The sequence below is a fragment of the Rattus norvegicus genome, chromosome 8 (assembly GCF_021556685.1).
Source record: "Rattus norvegicus strain SHRSP/BbbUtx chromosome 8, alternate assembly SHRSP_T2T, whole genome shotgun sequence".
NCBI classification, from domain to species: Eukaryota; Metazoa; Chordata; class Mammalia; order Rodentia; family Muridae; genus Rattus; species Rattus norvegicus.
Window position 1 is genome coordinate 63,694,466 of NC_141541.1, and position 12,947 is coordinate 63,707,412.

The window sequence follows — 12,947 nt, forward strand, 5'->3', positions numbered from 1 at the left end:
ACCTTTCAACTTTTGAGTACAAAACTTGTGACTTAAAACAGTAACTGTCTCTTTCTAGACAATGCTCACTTCTCAAGCCTAATCTTTGGTCTTAATTTAAAAAAATGCTGTCATAGAGAATATGACACTAAAATATTAACATTTGCTATGCCTCTGCTTTGTTAAAAATCTGAATAGGAGGAAGAAGAAGAAAGAAAAGAAAAGAGGGGGGTTGGGGATTTAGCTCAGTGGTAGAGCGCTTGCCTAGCAAGTGCAAGGCCCTGGGTTCAGTCTTCAGCTCCGAGAAAAAAAAAAAAAAAAGAAAAGAAAAGAGGAAGAGGAGGAAAGAGACAGAAAGTAGAAACAGGAAGCAGGGAAGAATTGAAGTCTGTAGCTTTCCCACCCGTGTGACATCTACCCTATGCACTCTAAGATCTGAAGAGCGCGGAGAGTCATAGAAACATGGAGGCAGCTCCATCTCCTCTCCCTCTGGAGAACACTTTCTCCAACTGCGACAGCGGGGATGTGCCAAAGCAAGGAAGGAAGGAGTGATGCAAGCTGGCCTCTGTGCAGAGATAAGCACATCATCAGGCATCTACTGAGCATCTGTACAGCTCAGCATTGGGCTGAGACACTGAGTCAGAGAACTCTATTCCTACAGAACACACCATTTTCCTTCATGAATTCAGGGCAGTTACCCCAGGAAGTCCTGCATAATCCAGCTGAGGGTAGCAATTCACACCTCAGAAGCCAACCTATGAGAGTAGGGTTCTTCTAGTCTCTAGCAGTGCAGCATCAGCAAGTTTGAAAAGAGTGTTGCAGAAAAGTAGGTACAACTGACAACAGGAAGATGCGACAGGGACACAAATAAAAGAAGTAAGGATTAAAATGATTTCAAAAAATAAAAATTCAGAAAGTTGTCGGGAACCATGTGATGTAAGAGAAAACATCTCTTTCTCTTTCCAGTTTAGCCTTGACAGCATGACTATATTATGGTAAAATATCTTATTAATTATAAGCAATTATCCTCATTTAATACTATATACCTTTAAAAGTTACTTTCACATACATGACATTGTAGAAGGGACTAATTCCTTAAGGCAGCAAAAATAGATACTAAATCAATATGATACAAGAAGGCAGGAAATTAAAAATATTTCTTTAAAAGTGACTGTAAGTAGTTAATATCAAATACATACTATGTTTTAAGGGTAATCTTGTCACCTGAAAACTTCACTTTTTGGGGGTATAGGAAGGAATACCACATTCCCTGACCATATCAAATTGACAACAGTAAGCAGTAAACTGCAGACCTGTTGTATGCCTGCTTCTCAACTAATTGTATACATACTGGCCACAATCTACAGGGGCTAGAGTAACAACTACAGCTCCAGGGAATTCACTCACAAAAACAAAAACAGGAAAACAACTAGAAACAGAACAGAAACCCATCAAATTCTGATTTATTTATTTCTACAGAGGGATTCTGAACTCCCTTCTTACTTTTGCTTTATTTGCAGAAACTTGTTGTTGTTTGTTTTGTTTTTCTCCAAGAAGAACTATGGTAAATTCCTAAATATTTGCTGTCACCTGAGCCCCAGCTCTATATCTGTAACTGATTGTAAGAGAAAATTATCAGGGTGGAAAGATGACTCAGTGCTTAAAAGCACTGTTTGCTTTTGTTAGAGGACCCAGGTTCAATCCCCAGCACCCACATGTCAGCTCATAGCCATCTGCAACTCCAGTCCAAGGGGATCTAACATTCTTTTTTGGCCTCCATGGGCACTGCATGCACATGGTGCATAGACATACATGAAAGCAAAATACTCATACGCATAAAAATAAAGGACAAATAGAGCAAGAGTGTGAAGAGACTGACTGTGTTCTTGTTCAGTAAAGCACACTACCATGAACCCCAGGTAGTAAAAGTCTCCAGACTGTTGAGGACAAGGGCTCCTCTGTGTCACTGCTACATGCCTAGTGTAGTGCTGGTAAATGTTAGATTTTTCTCCCAACTATTTGGGAAAAGAATGAGCTATAAATTAGTTTTTTATAAGTTATTTCAGGAGTTTGTATTTACCACATCAGAGCACAGGCTTTGCTCATCATAGGGTTCAAGGCCCTCAGCTAATGCTGTCTTTGAATCTGTAAAGGCAGATGATGGAACTCTTTAGCGTCTTGGCACAGTGGTATAGGGATTCGTGTGTGTGTGTGTGTGTGTGTGTGTGTGTGTGTGTGTGTGTGTGTGTGTGTGTGTGTGTCAAAGGGGGCAGTTTTATTCACTATGCATTGAAAGTTGTTCTGCCAAAGCAGCCCAGTTCTGTCCATCAGTGTGGTGGGGTAAACGGAGTAGAGAGGAATGAATGCAAACAGTTAAATCTCACTGGGGCAAATTCCTTGTGCCTCAGAACTCCCAATTTGTTTTTTTTCCTTTTCTTGTCAGAGACAAAATGTCCTCAACACAGGGGCAAAAATAGGTGTCTAGACATCTAAATTCACTAAAACAGACAGCTTGGAGAGTCTGTAAATCATTGGAACAAAGAATATTTTTCTAGCATAACAGAAACAAAGTAGTTGGTACATTCCTCTCTGCAAACCTGGGTTTGCACAATGCTGGAGAAAACAGGTAGCAGCAATGGTGGCCAGATTCGTCAGTTACAGCTCTTGCCAGTTTGTCATATCTGGAACCAATGCTTATGATGGGAGCAATATATCAAGAAGGTCCTTGAGGTTAGCAACTTCTCCATGTTTTTAAATTGCATGTCCCAAATACACACCCCTTGCTTCTGTAATGTGATGCCCTGTGGGATAGGGTGGGAGTGGTAGCTTTATTTTAATATCCCAGGAGAAAATATGAAGATTCTGTCCACATATTAAATCATATCAAATCACAAGGTAAGTAAAGAAACCTGAAAATTCCTCAGTCTAGTCCTGCAACAATTTTCTCTCTTTCCAAACTTGCCTCTTCCACAGATATTTCTAGGATGGGGTTAACTGCAGAAATCTTACAGATTATGGAGGAGGCAGCCTATGAGCAGCAGCCTTCTTGGTGGTTCTGGATTCACTGATGTGTAGCAGCACTAGAGAATCCAGGAAGGAGGAAGAGAGAGGAGAAAAAAAGAGAGGGAGCCAGGGTCAGGAGAAACAAAACTTACAGTAGTTGTGACTTGGCCTCCCCTAGATGCTGGAAACCAGGGGAGCCAAGAGACAGGGTTTTCTCAAGTAGAGAGGGTAGGTGGCTGTCTCTGTGCTCCAGTGTGAAGCAGGGAAGGCCCTTAGTTCGCTTCCTGAGACAAGCCAGCTCTCTGCTGCAGAGGAAAGGAAAGGACCCCGGGCAAACCTCTCTCTCCTCTTCTGCAGAGGAGAATAATGGCTCTTGACTATTGGCACCAGCAGTTCCCGAATGCAGGACATCCAGTGTGGAGGTCTGACACTGCCCTTCTCCAAATACTGGCGTGTGATCCGTGTCTCAGCACATCAGCCACACGCTAATAGTATCGGGCTCCTCAACCTCCTAGTCCTTGGTCACCACATAGGTCCTTCATGACCTGGGTTCTGCCTCATCTTAGGCTTAGCTCTTGTGCCCGCTCAATGCTAAGTTTCAGCCATAATGAACAGCACGCAGCTCCCTGTACCTGTCAAGCTATTTTGTCCCTCAGTGCCTTTCTTACCTTCTTTCCTATTCACATTCCCATTGAGTGACCCAGTAACCTTTGTTTACTTTCATATGCCAGCACAAGCATTGTTTCCATTGTGGAGTATCTCCATCACAGATCTGAGTGGTCTTTCTTTTCTCTTTGAATTTCAGAACATAAGGGCAAAGACGGTCTATTTTATTTCCTACTATCCTGTGAGTCTAAGACAGTACCTGGTCTGTGGACTCCTCAAAAACAGTGGGGACGGTAGGTATTTCTGAATCTCTTAGCACATGTTTTGAAACAGGGCGAGCATTTAGTAAAAGCTAATAAACAAGAGAAGGAATGACTGGTAAACGTCTAAAGGGTCACAAAATTCACAATGTTGGCATTTACCCAAGAATAAATCACCCTCTAGTGTTCTGTTGCATGATAAGGCCTCTTTTTAAAAAATTATTATTTCTCAAATCTTTTGTGAGGAAAAGAGCTATAGTTTAAAAGAAGCACATTCTAAATCCCTTCCAAACGCATCCTGCAGTAGAAGCTTGTGCTAGATTAGTCCCACACTTGGCCAACACTAAGCTATCAGTTCTAGGATTTGTCAGAGACTATACATAAACTCTGCTTCCAGTTTAACGGATATCTGAGGAAGCCTGCTTATAGAGCACTGGTCACATCATGACCAATCTGAGGACTAGTTCAGATTTTCTCTGTGCCTGTGTCTCCGTATCCCATTTGCTGCTGGGATGGAGTAGAACAAGGGAAGGCACTTATAGCAGCTCTGGATAGGCTGTTGGGAGGACCAGCTCCAAGGCAGGCAGGAAGGAAGGCCTCTCTTCTCTGGCCACAAGGGAAGTCAGCTAGATGATCTTTGAAGGCCTCCAAGTTCCCAGACATCATCCTGTCCTGTGTTATGACCATGTACACATGGACACACCTGTGCTGACCACAACTACAGATAGTATATGTAAATATGGTAAAAGAGGGAGGGTTTAAAATATATTTTTTCTTAAAAAGAAATAACAGAAGTTATTATATGAAATATACCAATTCAACCTCAGAGCCTAGAGTGTGAAAATTAAAATATTTAAAATATAAAGAACAGACATACACATGACATAGATACATACACACACACACACACACACACACACACACACACACACACACGGAAAGAGATTGAGAGATTCTGCTCATTCTAATGGCACAATGTAGGAGGATGGGGAAGAGAGATCTGTGGAAACAAAGACTTTAGTAATGCCTTAAGACACAAACACTCCAGTGACTCCGCCAGCAGAACTGGGTAGGCTTTCCTTCCCATAAGCTGCTGTGTGGTGTTAGAACGGCAGGGTTCACAAATGCAGAAGATAGGTTTTCTGACCATAATCCAACAGCTGCCAGAAACTATGGGTGCATTCCATGGCGCATTTATGGGCTCACTAGCACTAGTCTATGACAATTTTATTTAATCATAAAAATATAATAGTAGTCAAATCTTTTTGTAGTCTCAGTTTACTGCTTTCTCAAGTAAAATAAATGGTCGCTCAGATTTCTTGTGCTTTCATCTCTCTGCTCTAAGGACAGCAGGATAAGGTTCCAATTAAGGCCCATTAAATGTTCACATTGATTCATGTGACCCACTTTCTAGTCTCTCTTCCTAACACAATCTCCGTGCACCTCCCAGCAAGTTTAGTGCTTCTTTACTTGGCTAAACACAGAGCTGTATTTGGGTGTGAGGGCTTCCTCCCCTCTGCTTCTGTTCCTACCTTCACTGCTTTCCAGACAAGCAAACACTGACTAGTCGTCAGGCAGGTTCAGCTGAACCAGCCATACCTCTTGGGAAGGCAGCCAGTTGGCTGAGCCAGACTGACAGTCCTGGGACTCCTTGGTGGCTGGGTCAGAGCAGTGTGTGAAGTAACAGTCTAGAGGCCTGGTTATGAGAAGACAAGCCTGTGCTTTGGGTTCACAGAGGAACATTGGAGGCCGGAGTCACATAGCTTTCTCCATCTTCTCAGCAGATGGGAGAACATACTCTGACAGCAGAGATAACCTACTTAAGATGGTATTAAGTGTCAAAGCTGACTTGAATGGATACAGGGGCTTTTCTCATTAGGAGCAGGGAATCTGGGGGTGGGGGAAACAATAATAGTTCCAATGATATCACCGGTTAGCATTTGCTCTGGGCTAGGGAACGTACTAATTGCTAAGCAACTGATTTAATTCACTGTGCATAACAATCACATGGCATGTTATTAATATGATCTACATATCACATAATAACATAAGCAATGGGAAGGTAAGTGGCTTGTCTAGGATCACAAAGCTACAGAATGGAACAGCTGGTAATATATTCAATCAATATATTCATGGCCAAAGACCAGGTTCTTTTCATCAAGCTTCAAGAGCAAACTATTAATCTCTTAAATCCTAATGAAGATCCCCGCACATCAGGTACTATGAGGTGGCAAAACTAACGAGACTGCAGTGCTCTGATGGTTTTCTGTCAACCTGATTAGATTGAGAGCAGCTGAGGATATTAGTAAAACATTGTATGTATGTGTAAGGGTGCTCCCACAGATGATTAACTCAGGGTCAGGAAGACTTGCCCTGAATGTGAGAAGTAGTATCCCAGAGGCTGGGTCTAGATGATGGAATAAAATGTGAATAGAAAAGCCCACCTGTGGAGAGAGGTACAATCTTTGCTTCTTGGCTGTCCAAAATAAGTATGTCTGTCTGCTCTATCTTAATTTTCCACTATGCCTCACCATAGGCCTCAAACCTTCAAACCAGCACCACTTGGGCAAAGATCAGGTCTGCTACAGAATTAAGCAGTAACTCTCCTCAAGCTTTGAACAGTGTCTACAGTGGACTCAAATTCCAAGGGTTAGGGGTGAGGGACTGGATCTAGGGTACTTTGTCATACTGATAAAAGTCTTGCCAACAACAGAAAATCAGAATCAAGAAGTGGGATTGTTGCTGTGACTACCTGACCATGTGTGGGCAAGCCTAGGGAGAGGCCCTATTAGGAGGTGTGGCCTTGTTGAAGTAGGTGTGTCACTGTGAGCATGGGCTTTAGTACTTTCGTCCTAGCAGTCTAAAAGTCAGTCTTCTAGCAGCCTTCAGAGGAAGATGTAGAACTCTCAGCTCCTCTTGCACCATGCCTGCCTGGACATTGCCATGCTCCCACATTGATGATAACGGGACTGAACCTCTGAACCTGTAAGTCAGTCCCAACTAAACGCTGTCCTTTATAAGACTTGCTTTGGTCATGGTGTCTGTTTACAGCAGCAAAACCCTAAGAATGTCTGTCTGTCTGTCTGTCTGTCTGTCTGTCTGTCTATCTATCTATCATCTATCTATCTATCTATCTATCTAGTGAGCACGTGTCAGGGCACTGAATTTGTGTAGGAAAGGTCAAATGATGAGGGAGTGCAAGGTCTTATGCTTGGATCCTGAGAGGGCTGACTTCGCTATACATAGCCAGAATTAGTGGCTGGCAGCTTTCTTCCTTTCAATTGCAGGCACATCACTGACATACATATGTAGGCAAATATTACCTTTAATGGTCTACTCTTGTCCCTCAAGTCCCGTGTTTTCTTTGGTACTGTAATACTGGTAAGAGCCTGGCTCTAAAACAGCCCCATTACTGAAATTCTTGGGCTTTTCCTTGGAAACGATGTACTTCCACCTTCTGAAAGGAGTTACAGCTATCCTATGGAGAAAACGTAGAAAGATGGTGGCTTGGGTGACAGGTCAAGAATGAGGTGCTGACGCTGGGATGACAGCAAGGCCTTGAGTGTTGGACGTGCTCTTCACTCTCAGCCCAATGCAGCAGCAGCTACTGCAGGGATTAGATGAGGCCGGTAGAGTGTACCAAGTAGGTGGGGCCCAGGATGGATCATCGAACTTTGAGAAAGACAAAGAGTAAGAAAAGGATGTTTGAGCAGGACTTAGGCCGGGTCTGAATGCTCTAAAAGCTGGGCTGTGATTCAGGTAACTGCTAGGCAAACTGCCATTCTCAGAACACAGCTGAAGCAGAGATGGAGAGCTCAGCAGAAGAGCACTTGCCTACCACGTGTGAGGCTCTGATTTCAAGCCCTGACACTGCAAACAAATACAACACAAACAGGAAGACAAAACTCCAGAAAGGGCAGTGAGATGGCCCAGCCAGTAAAAGTGCTGGCTGTAAGCCTGTGTTCCCAGAATCAGGTGGTGGAAGGAAAAAAAAACTGACTCTCACAACTGTTCTTTGATTTATACACATACACATAAATTAAAAAATAAAAAAAGTCAACACTACAAGGGAAAGTCTGAGGTAGCTCGGTGGTGAATGCCCTACTAAGCAATTGCACCAAACCACAACCGAGTCCTCCTTGACACTGGTGGGATAAAATGGAGAATTTACTCATGTAGACTAAACGACACAAGTGCAGCAGATTAAACAGTCACCAGGCATGGTGCACACATTTAATGCCAGCATCCAACAGGTAGAGGTGACTTGGGAGGTCAGCCTGATCTACACAGTGAGATCCTATCTGAAAACAAGTCCATGGGATGGTGCACGCCTTTGATCCCAGCGCTCTAGAGGCAGAGGCAGGCAGATCTCTGAGTTTCAGGTTAGCCAGAGCTGCACAGGAAAACCCTGCCTTGAAAAACAATAACAAGAAAACCCCTAAAAAAAAACCCAAACCAAGCCAAAACAATAACTAACCAATCAAAACCAAACAAATAAAAAACCTCAAACTAAAACAAAAACAAGAACAAATAAAAAAAATTAAGTTACTAAATGACTTGGAAAAGACACACCACACAATCACACGTAGAAGCCCACTGTCTAGTCTCCCTGCTTGTTCTCGTCTTCCTAGAAGCATCCCGGTGCCTCTAATGCAGTGCAGAGCACGCTCTCTATTCCAGCTTGTTGAATTGTGGGATCACGACTTTATTACTCGGTCATATAAATGACTGAGGTGACTGAAAAATGTGCCAACAGGAAAAGGCTTTCAACATGCAGTGATCAAACATTAATGCAAAGTCACATGTGATGGCTCCAGGTGATTGGGGCAGCACTTTCCCATGTCACATCCTGTACCGTCACTGTCCCTGTGATTCTGAAAATAAAACATGCACACTTTTAACTACACATAGACTTCATACCCCGACATCAACAAATAAACCGGAAACACTCGGCTCTGATTCAAAGCTATTTATATTTGATTTGAAATGAAGAGTTTTTACAGTACAAGCAAAGTTTCTGCTCTTTCAGAAACATAATGGCTCAATTACAGAAAAAGACTTCTAATATTTTCCTGCTGTCCTCTAAGTGTCAAATGAATGCATCTTTGAATTGTGATGTGTTCTAATGTTTGATTTTAAAACCTTGTCAGAGTTGCTACTTTGAATTTCTTAAAAGAAAAAAAAATCCTAGGAAATGGATTTGTCCTCACCTTAGGACAGAATTTCCCATAATTTCAAGGGCCCTAAACATACTTTTTAAAAAAAATTTAATTTTTGAGATCACATTTAATTACATGCCTCCCTTCCCTTTCCTCCCTCCAAACCCTTCCACATAACCCCTTCTTCTTCTCCTTCAAATTCATGACTTTTTCCCACTAATTGTTATTATATATACATATGCATTTGCATATACACATATAGTCCTAAAGACACCTAATGTCACTTGAATGTATGTTTTGAGACTTGACTTGTGGTACTAAACAACCTTCAGAAAGCTAATCCTACTAATCCTACTTTTGCCATTTTGTACTATGTATGTATATGAGTGAAGGTATTATTTATTTATTTAGTATATATTTTATTGGATATTTTTATTTACATTTCAAATGTTATCCCCTTTCCCGATTTTCCTGTCCATAAGCCCCCTCCCCCTTCTTCTATAAGGGTGTGCACCCCATCCACACCCCCTCCCACCCTGCTGCCTTGACACTGAAGTGGAGGTCTTCATGCTGATGTTAATAGATATCAGTCAACTCTGAAGACTGTTGAAGATGCTCTATGATCTGCAATATTAAATATTCAGCTAATATTTAATTATTTATATAAAAAGAAATAGGCACACCCATCTAATTAGTACCATGTTTGCTTCAGTTTTTACTCAATAGTAAACTTACATTGTCCAAGGATTATTTTAAAATAAATTCCTTCATGATTTATTATCAGCAAATGTTTGATTTTTATACCTAGTTTATATACTTATCCACTCTGGGTCATGCAACAATTTCTTGGACAAAAAGGGGTCCTGAGTTGAGGAAGTATAAGGCTCTGATCTTTCTTCCTAGTACTACAGAGGCTGCCTGGTACAGGTGGACCAAAGCAATCTTTGCTTTCAGTTATTGTAAGACTGAAGCTGAGGTACCTGGACTCTATCAGGCCTTTCCTAATGAGAAAAGCATTCACTAATCAAAATGAATATGCAAAGGTGCTTATTCCCATGACAGTAATATTCAGGTGGCCATACAATCTTTCATTTGAGTTAATTTAATTATCAGACCAAATTTAATTATCCAATACAATGTAAATAAAGTGAGGAGCTGACAGCACATATTAATTATGTTCATTATAATAATTAAATGGGAAAGAATTTAGAAAGTCATGAAAATGTAAAATACAGAGAAGCTTTTGATTAAAACATCATTTTAATTAGATACTGTAAACCTATAGGAAACAGATGATTGGTTCCATCACGACAGGGCATTACTTTTTATTATCTGGCTTACTCTTCTGAAGTGATCTGTGGTATTATGGGGCTCAGCCCTTCTGGTTAATTGACTAAGTGACAGCAAGGGGAAAAAAAAGGCCAATCCTTTATGCAAAGAAGTCACCTAATCAAACAGACTTAGGCTGCAGCAAGATTTTCAGGACCCTGTCTTGTAGAAAAACATGTTGTTTCCCCAGGAGGAGAAGGATCCTCTCTGGAAAACCATGCCCTGCAAAGGAACATGAAACTTACCTGAACTAAGAATCATCATTTCTCCCACCAGGCTGAACTGATTCCCTGAGAACAGGGGTGTAGGTGAAGGATATACCACCACTGGTCTGTGAGGTGGGGCTGCCCAGGTGACCTTCTAGGATAAAAGCTCCACAGGCATGAGCTGGGCAAGAGCTTATAGCTGCTCTTACCGGATCTTTTTAGCAAATGTTCGCTTAGCAAATTTGTGGTTTGGTGGGGAAGGGAATTAACAAATTCCTTTTTAAAGAAAGCAAATACACACCTTTTTAACAGCAGAAAAGTCCCCATTTTCATTGGATACAAATAGTTGTCACCTCAGTGACTTGTGGCTGTCTGCCTTATGCTTTTCTCTGTGTAGCCTAGCCCACAGAGCCTGGCATAGGTCCCCACTTGGGCTAGGGGACACAACAGATAAAAGCAAAGCTCCACAAGTCACCCAGAGAAGTTTGCTGTGTCTGCCAATGGTTCTCATTCTCCTTGGTTCATACTGGGGAAGCCAAGAGATTGTGAGCTTTAAATTACAAGCTGCCACAAGTGGGAGGCAGCTTATTACACTGTCTGGTGCTGACAGGATCTGGAGGAGAGTAAGGAGGATCTAAAAACCACAAATTCAGGTGTAGAATCCCCCTGAAATCAGATGCTGGTCTGTTGTCTCAGACTTTTAATGTTACTGACTCAAGGCATATCTCAGTACAATCTTTTTTTTTAATCATATGAAACATATATAACATATAATTTAGCAGCTGAAACATTTTAGCCCTACAATTTAGCATCAGACACACGCACATGCACATGTACATACACTCACACACACAGGAACACATATATTATGAAAACACACAAACGCACACAAGAACACACACAGACATACACTGACACATATGTACACACACACTCACAGACACGGACACACTCACACAGTGTAAACATCACTGCTCTCCAGAACTACTCTACTTTTCAACAGTCACAGATCCAAGAACCTAAAGGGGAGGGTTCATCTAAGATCACATAGGTAGAGTAGAAGCAGAGCTGAGCTAAAACCCAGGCCCTCTACTTGCTAGATTGTGGTCTGGACTTATTTATAACTCCCTAGACTTTTTATGGGTCTTCTGAAGTGGGATACACACATTATGCTCAGAAAACCCATGATGGCATTGTGAGGGCAGGAACTGCTGTCCAAGATACACATACATGACCACCAATGGATGAGCCAGTTACACACCTCACTTAAGTCTCCTAGTGCTTTTCTTTGTTTCAGGAGCTTAACTTGCCTCTTAGAACACGTTTCCTACCTACCTATCTGAGGCAGGAATTAACATCATACTGTACTGTAGTGCTGACGAGGTGAGAGACAACACTTGGGCACAACAGTACCAAGATCTCCACAGGACAAGGTGATGCTTAGAAATTGCGTTGCTACAAATCTTTGCTTTTTAGAATCTTCTGTCTCAGAGTTAAACTGGCTTCTCTGATTCAATAGATACCTGTGGGAGGCAAAGTACCCAAGACACAAGGTCTGGCATTTTTCACTCTTCTAATCTTGTCCTCTGCGTGACATCATCTCTGAACAGTGACCTCCAAAGCTTACTGCATCCTTTTCTTCTTTCAGCTCAAGACTGATGGGGCAGTGGCTATTGCCACCACCTCTTCCTCTTCTACTTTTGTCCCCTCCTAACCCTTCCCTCTTCTACTCCTACCCCCATGCTCTCTCTCCCCATTTCGGCTGTTTTTTCCTTATCCTTTTAGATACATGTTCCCCTGTTCCAGTCTCTGTTCATTCTGGTGAGACCAACTAAAGTATGGGACTTTAAAGTGGAGGACTACTGTGTGCTCTAGCATCAGCAGGAAACGCGGAAACCCCACAAAAGTCTGAATTCCATAAACTTGTCATAATGGAGTTGATTTATGCAAAAAGTTTCAAAGCATAGCAGCATGAAATGTACTGTTAAGAATGAAACCTCTAGCTGTAGAATTGCACACTCACACTTAGTGTACAATTGCTAAGCGGCACACTCACAAACTGGTCAGCTTTTACAAGTGTAGCAGAATATCATGATATATAGCATAAACCATCACATATAAAACAGGAAATCGTTAGGTAAACTATGAATGTCCACACATGGTAAAGCCATTAAAAATGATATTCTGGTATAAAATGAAGTGCAGAGAGCAGGACATGAGTACACATGCAATATGAGTTCAGCTACATAAAATTATTCATTAAGAAGACTCTGGAAGGAAACCTGTTAGTGACCATTTCAGATGCTGCAATCAGAAACAATGGGGATTCCATTTTACTCTTTATATTTGCCATGTCTTTTTCATAACAAATAGGGAATACTCTGTGGTCACAACCATGAGAAGAA

The 12,947-nt window shown here is 41.7% G+C and overlaps 1 protein-coding gene across 12 annotated transcripts in view; it reads right to left on the reverse strand.

Moving 5' to 3' along the window:
• Scaper (S-phase cyclin A-associated protein in the ER) overlaps nucleotides 1–12,947 on the reverse strand; it is a 387,677-nt gene that overhangs the window by 13,296 nt on the left and 361,434 nt on the right. Inside the window, exon 1 of one of the 12 annotated variants that reach the window (XM_087560193.1) lies at nucleotides 7,172–8,196. The gene's annotated coding sequence lies outside the window, so the exon portion shown is untranslated. 12 annotated transcript variants of the gene reach the window in all.